Source organism: Lygodium microphyllum, chromosome 16 (genome assembly GCF_053477565.2).
Source record: "Lygodium microphyllum isolate KBCC chromosome 16, Lygodium_microphyllum_v1.1.10, whole genome shotgun sequence".
Classification (NCBI taxonomy): domain Eukaryota; kingdom Viridiplantae; phylum Streptophyta; class Polypodiopsida; order Schizaeales; family Lygodiaceae; genus Lygodium; species Lygodium microphyllum.
This window is the reverse complement of record NC_141150.1, coordinates 96,278,480-96,293,525: the sequence shown is the minus strand read 5'-3', so window position 1 is coordinate 96,293,525 and position 15,046 is coordinate 96,278,480.

Sequence of the window (15,046 nt, the reverse complement as noted above, 5' to 3'; positions counted from 1 at the left end):
GGAAATTACTTGGCGTAGGAGGACGCTTGGGTGCCAATGGGGGCTCTGGCTGTAAATCCCAATGCCTTCGGACCCTACACAAGTGTTCTATGTGACTCGAGATGGGATCTCAAGGCCTTGATACTAGTTACAAGGTGGAATCTTGGTAGGATAAACCTTCGGGTTTTATTACCGGGAGACAGAAGGATTTTTCTACGGAGGCAGAAAGGAACACTTAATTCTCCTGTATGGACGGGAGACAAACGTTAATCTAAAGATAAGTTAAGAAAGTGTTTGATCTTGTTTTATCTTGCTTTTACGTCAGTGCCCTAAATTACGTAAAGGAACCTATGATTAATGGATTAATTAAGGAAGCTGCTTTTATGTATCAAACATAATGTGGTAGGTAATTAGATAACTAAAACAACCCCCGAGGGAAGCGTGGTGGATGTGACCAATAGGCCTATCCTACGGAAGGGTGGTCTCGGTTAGCCGAGAGCTTTCCTCAAAAGAAATGTTAACGAGGGATGTTATGAAAGGTCAGACGATGACCTTAGATAATGTTGGTTAGAACCCTGATTCATATACCCTAGGGGCAGAGGGGTCGAGCGATGCATCCCTCTCGTTTTCCATTCTCTTTGAACCAAGTGCGGTATGAGTTTGCTTTGGCCCAGTTGTGTCTGCAAAGTGGAGTAGTTGTAGACCGACGCTAGAAGGCTGTTAGGAAGACCTGATTACAAGGAACCGGGACTTCAGGTGGATCCTAGTGGGAACGACCGGATACGTTCCGTTGCGGGGCAGAATTGGGAGACCCTAGTTGGCAAACCCCGTGTCATTCCTTGGGAGTACAGGGCGTCGTCGTCTAGATATATCTCTCAATGGACTGCTAAGACGTGTCCCGCAATTGAGGAGCAGGCACGTTACAAAAAGAACTCTACTTTTGCACAAAAAACAAGAGAGAAACCTTGCACGACATGAAGCAAGAGACTAATTGGATACAATCTTCCCCCATGCCTTGTGTGAGCATTCCACAAAGCATGTATTTGATATATTATTCATCTCCAAGCTCAAAAAATAGCCCAATTTACAATTAGCATGCTTTAGCTTTTGTGTTTGCTTTTGTCCCACTAAAGAATTAAAGCTATTGGGTACCCAAGGAGTCAGGCGGTGCCCAAATACAATGTCCAATACAAATATTCAAATCGTGTGTCCATGCGCATAAAAAATAATAAATAAATGTCAAGTGCTTCAATAAATAAGCGCGCCAAAATAAATATTACCCCTTTTGGAACTACACATGAAAAATAGACCTCATCCACTCTACTTTTATATAAGACACCCATTCTCAAGATAAATCAGAGTGCTTGTTGCACAATGCATCTCTTTTCCTAACCTATAAAAATTCATTGCCATGTGTTCATCTCTGGTTAATGTGTGATAGAGGCATACCATAAGGATATTGATGTAGAATCAATACTACATGGCTTCTTGTACTCATTCCTCTTTAGGCTCCCCAAAGTCCACCACAAATTCAACAATGGTTTGCAACCTCAAGGCTTGTTATGAAGTTCATGCTCAAACATTTAAAGAGAAATCAACCATTTGGCCATGTAGTCAAAAGGAGGGTTGAGCTTAGTAAGAAATAAATGCAATCCCTTAGCCTTCATGATGCCAGGAGCCATATTCCACGGTGGATTCCATGAGGTTTTGCGGTGGATTCTGTAAAATTTTATTTATTGACGGGGCTCATACACAAGGTGGATTCCTTGTGCGAAAAGTCAATGGGGACGCCTGCCCTTTTTGGGCATCTTGTTAGTTAAATGTGCAAGTGGGTGATTCCATAGCAGGTGATTCCGCAAAATACATATTTAGATTAATAAACGTTTTGAGTTTAGAGTGCGCACTCGTAATAAATTAAGTTTAGGATTGAGTTCTAACAAATTTATTTATTTTGTAGCTGAAGACTGTTAGGTATTCACTTTTATCGGTTTAATTTTATTATTTTCTAACAATTGTGAATGCTTCAATTGATGTGTAGAGCAAGCAACGGCGGTGTTGGGAAGCACTAGGTGATAGCATGTATTCAAGTTGTTTAGAAGAAATTATCATTTTTTATGGGCGCGCATCTTAGGCGCAAATACCACTTCCAATTGGATGTTGAGTATGTGAAGTGTTGAAATATTTCTTAGTGGCATAACACACGGAAAAATCATAAGTGGCCCCTAAACTGCATTTTGGTGATAGCCTTTGAGAAATGGGGTAATTATTTTTTTGGACCAATTCATGCTTCATCAATGCCACATAAATTCTACATTATTGTGGCAATAGATTACTTTATGAAGTGGTATAAATCTTATACAACTTAGAAGAGTAATGCTAAAGAAAAGTATAGATAGAGATACTAGATTTATGAGCAATTTTTTGCAAGTGGTTTTCAAATCCATAGGGACAAATTTGGCTACATCTACATCATATCATCCTAAAAATGATGCCCAAACAAAGCTCAAGGGGTGCACATACAAGAAATCAATTATATAAGGCGTGCTCAAAGGGTATTAAGAAAAACCCTTTCTTTACATGCTATAGGTCCATAAAATGAACCCTTTTACTTTCATAAACTTATGACTTTTTCCAAATTGTAATTGAAATTCCCTTTTCTAAATATAATCTTGTAAATTTTACTTAATAAAATACTCTTTCTTTTGAATTCGTGTTTATCTTACATGTTCTATAAGTGCGCATCACAAGAAGCAAAGTGGGTGAGTGCATGGCTTGAGTCATACTTAACAACAAAGTTGGTAGCATCTACATCATATCATCCTCAAACTGATGGCCAAACAAAGTGGGTGAGTATGTGGCTTGAGACATGCTTACCACACTATTGTCATGTTATGCGACATCCATGGGACTCATGGCTTTACTTGGTTAATTTTACATACAATAATACAACCCATCGAAGTATAGGAGTGTTTGTCTTTGAGGCTATGTATGGATACAAACTACCCCTTTCAATGGGGGTCATGTTTAGAGAGAAGATTAATCCCCAGGGAAAGAAGGACTTGGAGTGTATGTAGACCCTACTTTAACAATGGAAAGTGAATCTTAAGAAGACACAAGATCAAATGGAATTTTATACTAATGAGAAGAGATATATAATAGAGTTTGAAGGAGAATTAATACTAGTAAAGTTGCCAAAGTCAAGCTATGCCACTTTTAAATATGATCCTAGCAACAAACCTGCACATAGGTACTATGGCCATTATAAGACCATCAAGCGCATGTGAGACATGAGTTGATGCTTGTATAGACTATAGCTTATTGTTTTATAATAGTTTGCATTCTAATTTCATGGGGGGGGGGGGGGGGAGGGAAGCTATATGAGCTTAAAGTACTTTAAAAAGGATTCCTTCTAGCATCTAGGACACTTGATTTGGATATCCATAAAAAATTATTGCAATGTAGTAGAGTCTATGTAAATAGCACACTATTACTTTTTGTAGGACTTCATTCATGAATTTTTTATGACCAAGCTTCCAACTTCATGCTTTCAAATGGATGTACATATATCATACTTGGTCATTGGCTCCAAATCCAATCAATTCTTCAATATTCTCCAAGAATATGAGATGTTTTTAATGTTGAAAATAGAGTATCCTATCATCTCCACTATTTGGAGTATTTTGTAATAAGTCCCATCTATTGTTATCTTAAGGGAAAAAACCTTTGGATAGGGATAGATTGTAAAGAAGAAGAAAGACAATACTATTTTGAGAAAATAATTGAGATATGTAAGCCACATTGGAATGTGTAAAACGTGTAAGAACTTACTCTTTTGCCTTCTAGTTCACACCTTTCATTGCTTTCTACTATTTTTCTCTCGTCTTTAACAATTTTTTGCAGTCTTTCTCCTTCCTATCCATGTTCATTCCTTACACAAGCTTCATCACAACTATTGGAAATAACTAGACACAATTATCCATGAGGCCATAGGCCAAATGTCCTACCTTGATAAAGTGAGAGGTTGGGTATCATTGAAAGTCCATCATGCTTACATCATTCAAATAAACACAAAAGCCAACCATATAACCAAATACTAGCCACATAAGCCACCAAGACCACTTAAAATAAGCTAAGACACAACATTGAAAGTGAAATTCACAAGTACACCCAAAGCATCATCAAATGGTAACAATTACTTGAAGGCCAATAGCCAACAATACTTCCCAGAAACCCTAGTAAGACTTCAAAGATAGCAAAAAAAGAAGAAACATGTAGGGCCATATACACGACTTATAGCACCAATCAAGACCCTCAACAACATATCCCTAGAATATACAAAATTTAAGAGGCAAAATAGCCTCATTTCATCAAGCAACCTAGCCCAAATCATCTTCGTCTTGAGTTTGCATGATCAACCTCTTTCTCAGCTTCTTCATAATTTGAGAACAAGTTAGAAAAATATCTATTTAACTCCCCATAAGAGAGAGCATAAGGTGGAAAAAGCACTTCATAACACCACACTCAAGCTCATAGCTTCTTCAAAGTAAGGGGGAAATCTAGCCAACAACCTCAAATGTTCAAGATGGTTGATATGGTCTTCAAAGTCCTTCATTTTGAACATGCTATGGTATTCAAAGTCCTTCATGAGTTGGTCTTCTAGTAGCTTTGAATCATGTGTCATTTTATAATACTTTAGTTCACACACATACACACACACACATTCTTCTCAACCAACTATTGCACTATGAAAAATCTACTTGAAATGATCAAGAAAACCCTCCATATTTTAAAATAAAATAAGGAGAAGAAGGCAACCCATTTGGTCATGCAGTTCTCCAATGGAGAGAAGAAGATAGCAACTCAAAATTTCATTATATTTACTTCAAATGGGAAGCAAAAGAAGAGCACTAGCACCCCATGCTTCATTTCTTTGTGGAAGGATGAAAAACAAATGAAATGACAAAGTCGAATATACAATAGTGTGGCCTTGTCTAACATAGTTATCTCCTTTCCTCCTCCACACCCAAGCTCAATGGCTCTTTTTATAGAGCTTCCATAGTGTCCCATATCAATTGTCTCCTATTACAATATATGCTTATAATCCTGATTAGTCCACTTGTTGTTCAACATTGATTTCTAGTTCATAATGCAACATGTCATGACCTAATAGCTTGAACACATCCTTATAATCTAGTTTTTGATCAATTCAACTTGTGCAAGTTTCCATTTTAGGCTATCATGACCATCAAGATGAGGTGTTAAGAATCAATCACATTCACATGGAGTAGGTTAGTGAAGTCTTTCTCACATTAATCCTTAGAGGGGCCTTCAATATTTTTATTTGCTAAGTCAAAAGAATATAATTACCATTATTATCTATCACTGGGGCAATAGTCTTCTACCATTATTTTACTAATTCCCTCCAAAGAAGTCCATGACATCTGGCTATCATTAAAATGTATGGATGCTAGTAGTTCTTGCCAAAAGCTACCACATACCAATAGGAAGCAAGTCACTTGAAGTATACAAGCTTGGAGCATTTCATTATTATGTAATTTTCTATTTACTTAGCAACCCAATGCAAGTATATGCTATGAAATACAAGACGATATCCATGCATGGTAAAACACCTATGGGAAGTGCACAATTGTTAGTCATTGGTATGTATAGATCTCCAAAATGACACCATTTACATATGTACAACCTCAAAATGGGGGTTTCTAGAAAAATCCTATCATATATACGTCTCCCCATATGTCCCCGCAATTAGTGAGACATGCAATGCAATGTCCTTCTCTTTCACATCTTCCCATTCATCCCTATACATGCACCAAAGCACCATGTTGACCATATAATGTCCATCTCTTGTACAAATAAGTCACACACATTCATGTCTTCTTCTTCTTGCATGCAATCCATGCTCATCATTGCATGGCTATGGCTTTGCTCTCCCATGGAGACATTGCTTACATTCTTCACTTCATTAGACAATAAAGGCTTTTCCTTATGATTCCTATCACTACTAGACACATGGAACACTTTATGAATATCTTCTTCCCTATCCATAGCTTGCACATCTACATCCATAACCTCTTCCTAGCTTCCATGATCCATATCCCCACCTCCCTTAAGTTTTAAACCTAGATATTTTAAATGTTACCTCCTCAACACATACATTAGATATAAAACAAACATCAATAACATTAAAATTTTGTTGGATGTATGTTTCTTTCTTTCTATAACCTTCTTAGCATAAGGAAACTTCACATTTTCTTTTAGCTCAACCTAAGGCTCTCCATCCTTCTTCTAGTGCATGGTTAGATCCTTAGTAGGGACTAAATCCCTTTCCCTTTTCACCTAGTAAATGCAATGACCAAAAGACAAATCTATTTACTTTCTTTCTTTTTAACATAAGTTGGAAAAGTTGAAATCTCTTTCTATAAACAATAGATGCTTTTGACCTAGTTACTACACAATGCTCTCTAGTATAAAAGGACGCAACATGTTTATCATGAGATAATAACTTTTGTAGGTTCAACTCATTAAACTTCTTCACCATGGCCATTGACATAGCCTCTTCATAACTTTTGGGATGTTTTGATTCTAGCTTTATGCATAGGCTTTACCTTAAGGCTTGCTACAATTCGCAAATAGATGGTGGTTTGCCCTTTCCTGAATTCTCACACCATCTTGACCACAAATCATCATAAAAAACATTGCCAATTCATCCAAAGTCAAGATTTTTCCTTGATGTAGCTTCTCAATTTTACACCAAAGCATAGTGGGATCCTCTCTCTTCTTGTATTTCTCTAAGAGTGCATGCTCTACAACATCATAGGTTAACATTACATGATTGCTAACTTCATACATTTCTCACCATCTTCTTACTTCATTATTTAGGAAGTTACAAAGTTTTGCAAGAGCCTCTATTGATATTCAATGTCTTAGCAAACAAGAAATTTCAAAAGTCTCCAAAAACTTTTCTATATCATGCTTACATATTCCATATAAACTTGGCCACAATTAGATGTTATCTTTGCATATCAAATAAGGACATACACAAGAAATTGAATTAACTTGAGAAGGCTCCTCATGGAGGCCCAAAATGTTAAATGAAGAAGTTACATGGCACAATGAACAAAATTTGAGCAAGGATTAGAGAACACATAGCAAATATGAGAAGAATAGAAACTTCTTTAATTCTAAACAAAAGGATACAAATATGGCTCTGGCCACTCATGCACTTCCACTGTGAAGCTTAGATAGCAATGTAGATAGATGATATAAGCAAACAATTTTACGGTAGCTAGAAGAACTCTTATTGGGTGAAAGATAGATTGATGATGGCTTTGAAGGGGTCTTTCTTTTATAGATATAGAAGGTAGTCTCATCTGCCTCTCCAAACACATTATTGGGTGGCTAGAAGAACTCTTATTGGGTGAAAGATAGATTGATGATGGCTTTGAAGGGGTATTTCTTTTATAGATATAGAAGGTAGTCTCATCTACCTCTCCAAACACATTATGAACCTTCCCTAGTCATCTAGGGAATATTCCAAGGTATTTTATCTTTATCGTTAGGTTGGGAGTAGTGCCCCCAAACCCTCATCAGGGAGCTCATTGGCTCCTTTAGATCCCCTAGACAAGGCCTTGTGTAGCCCACTGACCCCAAAATAAGGGTCCTTGATGACTCCCACATCATGTAACTCAACTATATGTGTCTCTAGTTGCTACACGTAACTACTCTATCTAACCTAAAGGCTAGATGTAGCTTCTCCTCATAATGGGGTTCTTATAACTTAAAGCAACATGGATCATTGGTAGCATATTATAAGGATGGGGCATTGAGCACATCTAAAACCCCCCTCTCAATGTCCACCCACAAGTGAGCTACATCCTCGGCCCAATGCCAAGTCTCTAAAGATGAACTTGAAGTAGATCCTTTGCAAGAGCTTTGGTGAAGAAACCTACTCCATTCTCCTCTATTTGATAGTAGACAACCTCTATTATCCCATTCTTAATCAGGTCATGCACATAGTGATATTGGATTTCAATGTGTTTAGTGTACACATGAAATGCTCAATTTTTGGCAATGGTGATGCAACTCTGCTTGTCACATCTTAGCACTATTGGATCTTCATCTTGCACTTCCATATTCCATAGGATCCTCCTTAACCATACTGATTTATAAGCAACAAAACAAGTTGCCTTATACTCTACTTCAATAGAAGGAAATGCCACTGTCGATTGCTTGTTATTGATCAAAGAGAATATTTTTGAATCCAAAGAGAAACAATATCCAAGAAATCATTTGTCATGTGCCTACCTAACAATTCCCTATGGTGGGCAGCACGTTTTAGTGGTCCATCGAGGAACTATCCTAGAGATGGCTTCACCTAGCACTCGTGAGAGTGCATGGGGTCTATCATCTAGGTTTCCCAGAGTCCACCCCGTAACGGGAGCTACCAGTCATCCCCATGAGGATCAACATGAAAGCTCAGGGTCCTAATTTGACAACTGAGGTCTCGATGCATCAGTTAGCTCCATCAGAGGTGTCCCACAAGGGCTTCTTGTCTGACTAGAGCGATCGTAGTTACCCTCGGTTCATGGAGTGCAATGCTTTTTTCCAACTAGTTAGGATTCAGGGAACCTTAATGGAGTTCTGGCACAGCCGCCACACCTTTTCCCTAAGATAATTACTAATCAAGGTTTTAAGACTTGACCCTAGGTAAGTCAACACTTAGCTCTACCTAATTTTTCCTAATTAACGTTCCATTCAATCTCTTTAAGAGAAGCTCTTAGCTTATTGTACAACCCAACTGTAGGACGGATCTGTTAGGGATCTTGCCCACCTGCTTCCCATAAATGGTTTTCTTTAGTTTTCTAATTACCTATCACATTAAGTTATGGCATATAAAAGCAGCCTTGTTAATTAACCCATTATCACATGTTCCTTCATGTAATTTTACGGCACAACACAAAGATAGAGAAAATAGTATTTTGGAAAAACATATTTATTTATTATTTCACAAAGTTATCTACAATTATTTTTCCCTTCTTCCTACATAGAAGACAAACCTCCATTCACCGGAAAATCCCTTCTGTCTGTGCAGAAGAAAAGAAACCCTCCAAGATTTCCATCCCTTCACTAGTACTAGGGACTCCAGGATCCCATCCTGATTCATGTGAGGGTCAAGTAGTTCCTAGGAGTGATCGAGAGGTTTACGACCAGAGCCCCCTTGGCACTCCCGTCTCCTCTTGCCTAATAGATTCCTCATTGAGTGACCTCTCGCCTTCGAGACTGGTCCAAAGCTCCTTACGGCAGTACAAAACAATCTCCCTTGGAGCAGGATTCTGTGTCTAGCCATGAGGGAGGCATAGTGCGATCTTTCCTCTTATTATCCTGATTATATATTTACAATCAAATCTAACTACCGCAAGCACAATCAATCTTTCCTGTGCAGCCATCAATGCATGCACAAATAAAAAAGAAATAGCAGTAAGTGTTTTAGCATAGAAAGTAGTCCACCCAAATCTAGGGTTTCTCTTTTAAGGTCCCACCTTATTCTTAGGGTTTCCCTTCCTACTTGCAACTCTTTTTCGGGATCCGCAAGTTATTTTGCGAATCTTAAGTCTATTTTATCCTTATGAAAAATTTGGTATTTCTGCCCTAAAAGATAACATGGGCTTTTATACCTATGGCAGCAGACAATTCGCGTTGCACTGTCCTAGCCTGCATTTAGTAGGATTTCAAATGCTTTTTCAAGTTTGTTTAGACTTTAAAATTTGTATCGATAAATTCTTATTAATGTCCAACAAGTCCTACCGACTTTTGATATTTATTTAATTTCCTGATATCGATAGTTTCAGGGTTCTTGAGTATTTCATAGTTGTTTTTGCTTCAACATTCTCGATATTTTAGGTAAGGTTTTCTCACTGACTCATGCGTGGGTCAACTCATGATATTGCCGCTCTAATATAATCATTAATATTATCATTGTGTGTGTTTTCAGCAATGAAATCATTTTTATTTTATTCTACTCTTATTCTATGGTTTAATCAATGATGTCCGACCATTTGCCGAACTTTCAAACTTATCTAGAAAGAACAATTTTCATTTAGTTATGTCTTAAGTGTAATGCTGATTGTTTTTTCAAAAAATTCATTCCCCAGATAATGCAAAAATCATAAGTCTACTTTTTCTTTCATCTTTCAGACGTTAAATTATATTACTACACACCTAATTTATGCGTGTCTAGTATATATTTTTTAATACAAATTTTTGTTAATTTAATGTATTGATTATTTCATGGTATTATCTAAATTATTTTTTATAAATTATTATAAAACTCATATGCATCTTTTTTTTCATTAACAAAATGAAATAGAGATAGTCACTTTCAGGAAAAATTTATAAAATATTACGTTCCCTAACACCATCTACTTTTTTTCTGTTATTATAATCACATGTGTCATTAATGAAATAACAATAAATATCACAAAATAAACCATAATTAAGATATATTTTTAATGAAAAGCATATAATCCTTTCCTAAGTGAAAGATTCTTTTTACTAAATAGTTAATTATTATATTACTTAGGCTATTTTCCTAAGCGACAGTTCATATGCATCTTCTTTAGAATGTGTTTGTAATCATTTAAAGCCAAATATAGCAATAAGCTTATAAAATATTATTTTTTTCCAAATCAACGAGATGTTACCTCTCTCAGGATTGCTGTAACGGGGTTTTTGCCAATTTCTACTACATCATTTTCTCCATCAGCAATGTTCTTTACTTCCCTTGCTTCAAATGGGCTTTTTGAATTTCTATAACCTCACGGAACCATGGATGTCAGGAAAAATTAACGTAGTAGTTCAAGGAGAGTTTGTGGTCGTCTAGAAAAATTTCACCATCATTTTTCTTAGCAATTTGGCTATATGGGAGGAAGGCGTAACAAGGGGTAGAGAAAATGGAAATGAGGTAGAACATGGGTATTTTCCTCCTTCAAGGCTCAAGCTACAATGGAAAAGAGAAGTAGAGAAGTTTTTCCATCATCAAGAGATCTTCATTCTTGCTTTCTTTGTGAAGGAGAGGGGCTGTATTTATAAGCATGAGGGGGACCATGTAGTCGACTCATTCTTTTGGCTACTTGTCAAGAGCCAAGTAAGCTTTATAAAAAATGCATTTTGATTGCCTACCTATTGGATGGTGGCATGGGGATGATTTTAAAATGCTTTCTCTCCCTCCAAGCATTAAAAATGTCATGATTTTTTTCCTATTTCTTCAAAAACTTCTTTTTTTCTTCAAAACGATTTCATTTGGTGGTTTTTGGCCAAGTTACCTTATGACTTATCTAGTTTATTAAGTCATGTTATACTCTTTGATACTATAACTTACTCAATATCATGCTCGTTCTTGCGCGTTCTTCATCTACCGATTAAGGATTTTGTGATTTGTCTTGCGGTTACGAAATCAATTCCATCTTTGACGCATTAAATGGAATCGAGAATACTAAATCAAATATAATGTGAGGAAAATTATAATCAAGTCATCGTAATATTATTTATGAGGCATCTTTGCTTCTCCATGGACAAGCCCTGGTAAACAGCGGCAGTAGCCCATTGTGCCATCAATCAGCATCACAAGAGGTGACTTGCTCTTCAAGTATTCTTACTAACTCTAACCAATAGCTCCCAATAATCACGATGGCCTATTCACAAAGCAAGACATCTTGCTACCATTTGATAAACAATGTATAACATTCAAAATCGCAGTCCTCATCCCCATCATCATCTTTTTATGGGATTAACTTCCTCATAATTGCCCTTGCTCTTTTAGCTTTGATCAAGCTAAAGAAAAAAAGGATGGAAGCTTGATGGTGTATGTGCCAAGCAAAGGGTAGGAATATGATAGCCAAGAGGAAATAGGAATAGTCTCGACTAATAGTATATCTTAGAAATTTTTGGATGCAAAGTCCAGTAGCCCTCAAAAGCAAGACTCGAGTGAAAGGGTGTGCATTTTTTGCAACTTTGAATCTTCTGTAAGCAAAAAGCTAGTAACCTATATAATCTAATGCAATCATTGTATTTTTTTATTGGATATGTAAGTGATCTATTTAACAAACTAAGTGTACTAACTAATACATTAATTGACTAACTATGTAAGGGCTACATTGCATGTAACTTTCTCTAATGATGAGTGGACTCATCATAGGGGGGAAATGCTCTCTCTCTCTCTCTCTCTCTCTCTCTCTCACACACACACACACACACACACACACACACACACACACACAGGAAGCACCAACGCTTTGTATCTAAAGACTAAAAAAGAAAGCATTTTTGTTTCCTATCTCAAACCACTATCATTGTGTCTAGTCACATAGGGAAAAAAAAGTTTCTCATCACAACATTGAGGTTCAATTTCTATATCTTTGACATATTCAAAGAAGGATGTTCCACCACTTTGTTTTTGAAGATCTAGTTTGGGGTTATTTTCTAAAGAGCATATCCATAAAAGCATGTCCATAAAAGGAAGTTGTGATACTCGTTGTCTAAAGAGCATGCCCACACAAGCAAGCATATGTGCTCAGAGTTGGAAGAGCACTCATTGAGCATATCCACAAAAGGAAGCTCCAACTCTTGGATTTTGAAGATCCCATACTACTTATTATTTGGATATCGGATGGATCACTATGTTGATCGAGTATGGGGACATGGCTCATAACACCTAGACAATAGTATAATGATGCATCAACGCTTGGCTTTTTTGGGCTAGTTCTTGGATCTAGTTCCTCACAAGATCAAGGTTCAATTTGTACACCTTTGACACATTCATCAACATGAGTTTCAATATTTTGATGTATTTTTAACCCATTCTTTACATCAACTATTTTGAACCCACTTTTTTAGAGTGACTAGAAATCAAGTAAAGAAATTTGGAAAAGGGAGATAAGAGAAAAGAAAATCCAAGAGTGTATGCATTGCTTGCAAGCATTAAGCAAGAAATTTTTAAATTCTTTGCAGAGAAAGGGTTTCTTGGATTCTTGATGGAGTACGGGCGCACTAGCACTTGGCCAATTGGTGCTTGGTATGATTTTATTCTACCAATGATTGGGTGATTTTTTGGTTCCAATAGGGTGCTATTTGTGCTTACGATATGTTTCTATTTTCTTGCATACATGGTGAACCAATGCTTGGCAATTTGGCTAATATCACAAGCTAAGAATCATCAACACTTTGCATTCCATTGCACATACTTGTCATTGAATACTATGGTGGTCTATTTAGTTCCATGCCTTTTTCCAATGGTGGTTGTTGGCTCCATGCATTATATTGATCAATTAGGACCAATGAGTGCTATAGGATATCTTGTCTTAACCATGTGATCTTCTAATAACAAAGCAAGTGGGGTTATGTACTAACATACAAGTTGCAAGCACATGATTATGTTTTCTCTTACAAATTGCATACAAGCTTCTAATTGAGTGCTCCTATAGTATTATGCTTGCAATTAGGTTATTAGACACTCAACACTCTTGCCCTATAGTCCACAAGAATCTCACAATTCAAAGGATAACTTGTGGCTTCAAATCATGACATTTATAATATATTGGCAAGATTGCATAAAGGATATCATGGTTTCATGATCCAATGTGATGTTTGTTAAACTTGTACTTAGTAATATGAATGGGATCAATATTGCCAAGTGCCAACACTTGGGAGAAACTCTCTAGCTTAGGTACGAGACATCTAGGGAAGGATTTTTCTTGGCTAGGGTAGACCCTCTATTTTCCAAGTCCAAAGTTTCTACAAATGGCTTGATGACATACAAAATTTTAAATACTCTCTCTTTAAAGCACTTTGATTAGAAAAAGCACATCTAAAGGTAAGGGAAAGCAGCCCTAATTGATATTATTCAATAACATCACTATCCCTATCTCCTATATATAATAGCTATTGAATTGGTGATCCCACAAGGTGAAGGTGGATATATCACCAACTAAGAAGTAGTATATTTTCTTTTGCTTGCATAGAGCACCAATTTGCATATCCTCATATGTCTCACCATATGCCACCATTATGTTGAAATATCAGAGTGAGAGCATGAGACTGTGCACAAGAGGGAGAAAGAGAGCTCAAGTACAAGAAGAAAATATTACTTAATGAGTTGTGCACAAGTACAACAAACACTCTCCTCTACTTTGAAAGTGATCTTTAGGCTATTTATATAGCCTCTAGATGGCTAGGGTTAGGGTTTTCCCCTCCCCTCCAGTTCATTCACACCAAGATACCCTTATCCACCCTTGCATACATAGGGTTCACATGCCTATCTCTCAACACCCCCCCCCCCCCTCAATGCCAAAGTGGCATTGGACTACAAGACATGTTAATGCCTCCCCTCAAGCAAAGTGGGATGCCTTTATAAATCAAGCTACAAGAGTAGGTAGATGATTCATAGATTTAGAAAAGTTGAGGGTAGGAGACAAAGTTGCCCTCCAATGTTGTTGGTACTTCAAGAATGGTAGGACATTTACTGGTAATATGCCATGACTTCTTACATTTGTTGCACTTCATTTTGTCACAATATTTTTTCCAACAGTTCCAAACAAGATGTCCCTTTTTGCTATAGAAGGAGCATTTAGTGGATATAGTATGAACCAAGACTTGGTCACAGGATGTTGAAGTGGATGCCTGACTAGTGCTACCTTCTTTTCGATTTATTTTCTCCTCATCTAAACAAGAGAAGGAGAATTTAGTAGATACAGTATGAACTAAGACTTGGTCACACGGGCTTTTCAAGTGGATGCCTGACTAGTGCTACCTTCTTTTTTATTTCCTTCTCCTCATCTAAACAAGATTGGATGGTTCTTTTCCAAAGTTGGATTAGGGATATTTGTAAGAGTAGTTACAAGGGTTGGAAATACCTTCTTTATAGCCTTCAAGAGAATTACAATGGCATCTTCATCATAAATTGGAGCTTGGACTGAGGATAGCTATGCCACGAGCCCTTTCATGTGAGAAATGTACTTACCTAGGTCTTCTCATTGTTTATACTCCAGACTAA